This window comes from Cupressus sempervirens, chromosome 2 (genome assembly GCF_028749045.1).
Source record: "Cupressus sempervirens isolate cs-2001-9-10 chromosome 2, ASM2874904v1, whole genome shotgun sequence".
NCBI lineage: Eukaryota > Viridiplantae > Streptophyta > Pinopsida > Cupressales > Cupressaceae > Cupressus > Cupressus sempervirens.
Window position 1 is genome coordinate 617,310,697 of NC_143119.1, and position 7,172 is coordinate 617,317,868.

Sequence of the window (7,172 nt, forward strand, 5' to 3'; positions counted from 1 at the left end):
GGAAATACTAAATCGGTGGACATCGTCTATTTGAAGTTAATCGTCAGATCGCTGGGTGTAATGAGATTTCAATCTACATCCAAAGTCAAAATTCATCATGTCCGATTGGATGATTACCACTAAAAGAAAATATTACGAGTGACCTCAACTGGTAAACCAAGTACAAGTTCTTTGTGGTTACAATTTAATAGGAAGCAATTGAAGAATTGGTGGCTTTGTGAATAATTGGTTTTTTTTTTTCCTATTATTACTAGAACTTGTACATGTGAGAGGTTCAAAAGGGAAAAGGTGATAGTGTAATTTTAGAAAATTGTCATTGTATGGAATTGCATAGTATTGTAAAGGGTTAAACATAATTTTTCTGATGATATATGATATTATTTATCAAGAGAGTATGATGTTTAGTGTGGTCTGATAGTGCATAACAACAATGGCATTTTAGAAGCAAAGAGTAGTATATAATAAAATTGAAAATTGTTATTTGAAGCATGCATAATGTTAGATACAACTGTTTACCAAGAAATGTATGTGTGGACTTAAATAGTAGTTAATAATATAATCGTAAACTGCCATTTGAAACATGCATCATATTTGATAGAAACAATGTTTGTAAGTATAAGTATGTGTGCCAAATTTGACAGTACAATGTATTTGTATGGGTATTACTTGTAGGATATCCCATAAAATTTGAGCAGTGCATTTATTTGGATTACATTTATATATCATCTATATGATAAAGTCAAACCGAGTTTTCTTGTCTCTTTCCTACATGTAGTGAACTTGTAAAAGAGGAGTAGACAAAAATGTCATCAAACAAATGAAATTCTTAGATAAGGTAATTGAAAAAAAGGAAAAGTGTATAGAAGGGAGGAAGTGAATACGAAATAGTACCTTGTCAAAGTGAGAGCAAGGACAACCGAGCTTCTTCTTTCTTTCTAATAATATTGTAGGAGTTTTTTTCATTTTGCAAAATTGCTCAAATGAGAAGGCTAGTTCAATTCGAAGGCCTTGTAGGTTTGACCCTTGATATGGCTATAAAGGTGAGGCCTTGTCTTTCAGTTTTACCTATATCAGTTGTGACCCGCTCTAAAGTTAGGCCTTGTGATTTGTGTATAGTGATAGCCCAGGCAGTGGTTAGTGGTAGTTGGGTACGGTTGCCTCGAGTAATTGGATGGATTGGTATGGTTTTTGGGTTGTTGACATCCCGTGGAGGCCAATTGTAGCTATCAAATGTGATAGTAACATATTTTGGCAACTAAGGAGGCTTTGAGGATGGGGCATATACAATGTCCTTAACTTCACCAAGGGATCCATTGACAAGGCCACCTTCTATCCATAGGTTTGCGGTAATCATGACACATTGGAATTTACATATGAGTGTTTCTTGTGAGAGTTGGTCATCTGTATATGTTTCAACATTATTGCGTTGAGTATTTACAGCTACACATAGTGCAATAGGTGCATTCAGCTGTTTGAGTTTTTGTTTATTATGTATAGCAACTAGTTCATTTGTGGCAAACAAATGTATTGCTTGGTTGAAGTTTGCTTGCTTAGTTGGTGGAAGGTATGTGTTTGTGCACGTTATTAGTAATTTTCAGTCATCCTCAGATGGTTCAACATTGCGCATGTTTTGTAGTACATGACAAAACTTTATTTGTGTCGGGTCACCACCATCTTGTCTAAATATTGTTTGTAATGATACAATGATATTAAACTTCAACCAAAGATTTTGAGCTATTGTTTGTGCTACATAAATAGGTTTGTCCATAACAGGAGGAAGTTGTGCAAAATCACCAATTAGAATTATAGATAGACCCCCAAAAGGAATGTGTTTTCAGTGGGGGAAATGCCTCACGTAACCTTGAGTCAATTTTAAGTAACAATTTTGGGCCTATGAAACTCATCTCATCGATCAAAATATATTTGATGTTTTTCATTTCTTCTTGGTAAGTTGTTAATGTTTGTCCTTGTAGTGGTTTCATTTCTCTAATTGGTATATTAAGGGTTGCATGTTGGTGCAAGAACAAGGATAGGAGTTAAGTCATGTGGAGATTTATTTTGAAGAGACGTGCATATGCAATTGATTAGATATGACTTTCTTGTTCATGTTGTTCCTTGCAAGAGCATGTACAAAGGTTCAATATGACTATTTGCAATGGAATGGTCTAAAATTAGTTGAAGGGCCAATTGTTGTTTAGGTGACAACTCGAAGTGGCTATTGTACTCATGTTTTGGTGGTTGACTAGCTTGTTGAGATGTCTTAGTTTTAGAAACAAATTGGTTTGCATCTTCATGCAATTGTAAAGGAACATCGTGACCTTCCTAGTTGTGGTTCTTGTCAAAATCACATTTACCCAACAAGTCAAGTTCATTAAAGTTGAAATTATTGGAATGAGACATATTTGAAATAAATTCCCACTCATGCAATTGGGGTGGTTCTTGTAGAGATGGCTCATCCTCACTTTCGATATCTTCTTCCAAGTCATTTTCAATTTGTTCTTTGCAATCAATATGCCAAACAGTGTATTTTTGCAATGACATGGCCTTCCAATTAGAAATGATTTCTTCTTTCGAAACACCTATATCTATTGTGATTGAATGAAAATGTTTGTACAAAAGAAGCTCACTCCAACAAAATAGTTCAAAATTGTTAGTCTTCAGGTGGAACCATATAAAATTTTGGGTAGACTTAAACAATTGCTTTGACATTTCTATGATGCCATTTGTACCCTTTACGATTGGTTGAATATGTATATGATCTAGCAGACTCAACGAATGAAATTTGCTCTAAGTGTGATGGTCGTTGTATGTAGGCTTGTATGTAGGTAGATTGTATCTCATGTCCATCTATAGTTGGTTTAATGTGATAAGATTTTTTTTCCAACATTAAGCGATATGAAATGTTGATTGCAAATGACAAGAGGAAGTTTTTGTAGCATGTGGCATATTTCTTATGTGCTGATATTGTGCTCCGAAACAATTTCGGCCATGAAATTTTGGTATGTTTTGATGGCATTATCTTGTTCGTTAGCATCTAAACATATCCTTGATAGCATATTTACGCAACTCTTAGATTTCTTCTTTGCTTTAGAAGCATATTTGGTGATGTATTTGAGAACAAGAAGTTGTGACGTGACTGGTTTACAATCAATGTTTGCCTTCCAAATAGAGAGCATTTGTGGATTATGTATGTTAACCCTATCACATTGTGTGCAGGCACATATGACTTGCGACCTAAGTCATCACATATCAATTGTGACTCATCACATTCTTTCTGAGGCGCTCTATACTTGCATTCTAGTTGGTGGCCTTTTTTTGTAGGCAAGTCCATTCGATGCATTTGGTGTGTCATTGTACACGATTAAAAAATTCCTCATAATCAATGTGTGGATTAGTCGCATTTATTGCACATGTGTTGTGCAAGCACGAATCGTCATTTAGGGCCCTATGAATAACATTTTCAATATCACATTTACCTTGAGGGTTCCAAGCAATGACATATTGGTCAAAAATTTCTTTGGCCTTTTTTACTTCATCTGGATTACCCCAATCCAATGTATCTATATTGGGTGCATTTTTTAGCCAAATGAATCCATGAATGTGAGCAAACCCACGATTTTTCCACTCATATCGGTACCAATAATTGACTAACCCCATTAGTTTCTCAATGAACTCTTCATGAAAGATTGTAAAACGTTGATGTAGGTACAATGTTATTGATGGGGGTTCCTAATGACATTATTTATGCGATGTTTTTTGTTTAGGTCAGTAAATGTTATTTCTAGAGATAAGACTTCATGTAGGTCAAGCCATTGGGTGTTAGCTATGCTTAAAGTGAAGAACAATGTGGGAGTACCTATTTGGGTAATATGATCTGTTAAATTTTTGAGGTGTTTATTCCAGTATGAGTGTGCACCTCACAAGGTGGACCCAAAATGCATTAGTTCTTCAGCTAATTGACAATCGGGTAGGTTTGTTAAGTGGGACCGAAGATTTTCTATAGTGGTAGGTATATTATCATCAATTTTGCATTTAATAAACACTGATGCTAGAGCTTGGCTACAATGGCGCATCATTAGGTTAAGGAGGTAGTATGTAAATTGTAGGTGTTGATCGAACTTGTTGTCATGATAGCGCATAAGGTGTAGAGCATATTCATGAAGTTGCACATCTCTTGCTCGTGGTTGCATGGGTTGTGTTGTTCCATTTGGGAATAGAGTTGGAAATGCCGTGTCAAACAATCCCTCAGTGGTGTACTCATTAATTGGTGTTGAACTAATGTGAGGCCAATCAAGTTTGGTGTTAGGTTCATGGTCGAGGTGCAATGATTCCTTAATGATTTGTAACTCACATTGTTTGTTTGGTAGACTAATCATAAATGAAGTAAAATTTTGTGTATTTTGTTCGTGATCAATTGGTACACTTTCAAGGTCATTGTTGGTTGAATGTGGCTCTTCATGTTCGCTATGTAACAAGCGTAGCATTTTAGGGACATCAATAGTAGTATCTGGCAGTAGCAATAATGTGCTCTCATCGATTATCATGTCATTGTAATAAGAGTCATATTTGATTTTGTATTGGAGTGCATTGTAGACTTGACTTTTATTGACATAACAATCATAAGCCTTCCCATGTGAATTCAACTTATGTACTATTAATACATCCAATTCGTGAAGCCTATGTGGCAATGAGTTTTATATATTGGGGGAAGCTAATTGTATGACCACTATATTTGTATCATCCGCCATGGGCATGTGTTACTTGTAAGATTGGATTTACATGTGCAATGGGCATTTCTTCGACTTGTGTGAGAACTTTAAGAACATTTGGTTGTTCAAGTGGTCCATATTATTTGCAAGTGAGAAGCGATGAAGACCTTTCTCAGTAATGCATCTTCTACAAGCTATGTATTTGTGTGAGGAGCGCACAAGCATGCCCAAGTAGCGCTCATTACATATATGACACGTGTGTAAGTTGGACAATGCATCTAGCCTAGTTCTAAATGACTTGGTCACGTCTAAGAAGGAAAATGACACATTGTAACCCATATTGTTAAGTGGGAGTTGATGGGGAGGCTAATGTTGTGAAAGGTTTTTTTGAAAGGGGGTACAAGAAGAGATGGCATGGTTGGTTGGAGGAGCTTCTGTAGACAATCAAAGAGGCTAATTTGATGGATGGTGGAGTCGTTACATGTGTTGTAGTTTTCAGAAAGCACTAATTTCCTCTCTATGACAAGCATAATACAAATGGCTTCTCTTATGTGTATGTAGTTGATTGGGGCTATTGAAATGTGAAAGGCTTTTAGAAGTTTGCACATTTGAAAGTGGAGGTGGTGGGGTTTTTGATGGAAGTAGTGTTGGAATGGGTGGATTGGCTAATTGAAGTGGGGTGGTAGTAGAAGGATGGGAGTAGGATTGGAGTGTATGAACAAGTGAAGCAATGGAGGAAGATGCACGATGGATCCTACGTCGCGCACTAATCTCAACTCAATGGCTACCATAATACAATCAACTTCTTTCACGTGATCGAAGATCAACAAGGCTAGTTAAGTTTGGCCATCCATTGGAATCATGTACATTTGAGTCTATTTTCTATACTTCATAAAAGATACAATACATGTAATCAGTAACTCTTATCCTTAATACAATATACAAGTGTAGGAGCATGTATGGAAGCAACAAAAGTAGTTGTTAGTTTCAGTGTGAGGTATAATGTATTACAATTAATCATGTTTAGTTATCCATTAAAATGAGAAAATATTATACTAAGACTTGTAAAATTAAGGTTATTATAGTAATCTATGTGTTTGTAGATTGAATTGGTTTGTATACAATATTTATAATTGTAAGCCAACAAAAAAACAAAATCATAAAGTTAAACATAACAAGTATGAATATTAAGTATTTCAAAGTGTGTGGATAGAAAAGATGAAATAATTTATAAAAAGGACTCACACATATGTATACAAGGTAAGTAGTAGCTACGTTTGATGCTTTAATATAACCATAAATAAAGTGTTATCTCTATATCAAGTGTATGTAATAATTCTTGAAGGGGCCTTTAAACCCTGTACATAGATAGCGCAGAAAGAAGTAAACAAAATAAAGAGAGTAGGAAGAATAAATAAGTAAAGAGGTACATATATAGGTATGTAAGATTGAGGTGTTAGGCATCACTCGGAAGAAAAAATGGAGATATACCTTGTAACAAAAAGTTGATGTCATCAGTGAAACCAAAATTTGTCACATCATTAATAGTTGATTTCAAACATGTTTCATTGTTGTACGTTTCCATGTGGTTTGATAGAATAAAATAGTATTGATGGTATTGTAGATTTTTAATGACCAACTCAATAGAATGTTCATTGTCATGGTTGAATTGTAGCATATAGTTCCTTTGCAGGCATCCCAACGAGTTTAGTTGCAGCCTCATCAAATGTTGTTGCCCAAAGACCACCTGTGGGGTCTTCAATCTTTACTTGAAGAACATACCTATAGTTACATTATGGAAAAGTAAGTAGACACTTTGAACAAGAACAATGTCCATCAACATTTTGTTCTACTCTTTTTTTGCATTGTTTACCCCCAATCTCATCAGGACAAGTTGGATAGCAAGTAGTTTTGTTCTTAATAAAAACCAAGGTTGCTCTAACAATTCAATGTAGGGGTTGTAATGTGCGTGAAGGATCTTTAGTGATAGATGAGATGGTATTTTGTTTTAAGATAGTAGATGGCCCTACAAAGTCACTTCAGGGTAGGAGGATATCTTGGCCATTTGATGCGAACCAAGATTATAGTTGCTTTGTCTCTTTGATATCAAGATTGATAAACAATTGTTGTTGCCAATGTATTCACCACCTTACCCTTGTATTCAATGATGGGGCCATTTTTTATGGTAAGAATAGTAACCTTTTTGTAGATGATACATTGCTTGCAGTTGACTACCTTCAATTTGGGCTATTTTACGCCACAAAGTAACAATTATTATGGATGAAGACATATCTATAAGTTTGACACTTCTCTTGAGGACCTCAGTTGCATCATTTTTTCATTTTATTGTAGTGGAAGGATCAACACATATAACTATTCCAATAATATCTAGAGAAGTATTAACATTATAAGACTGGATATCTATAATGTTTGTAAATGAGAAAAGTAGTGTTGGAATTAAGC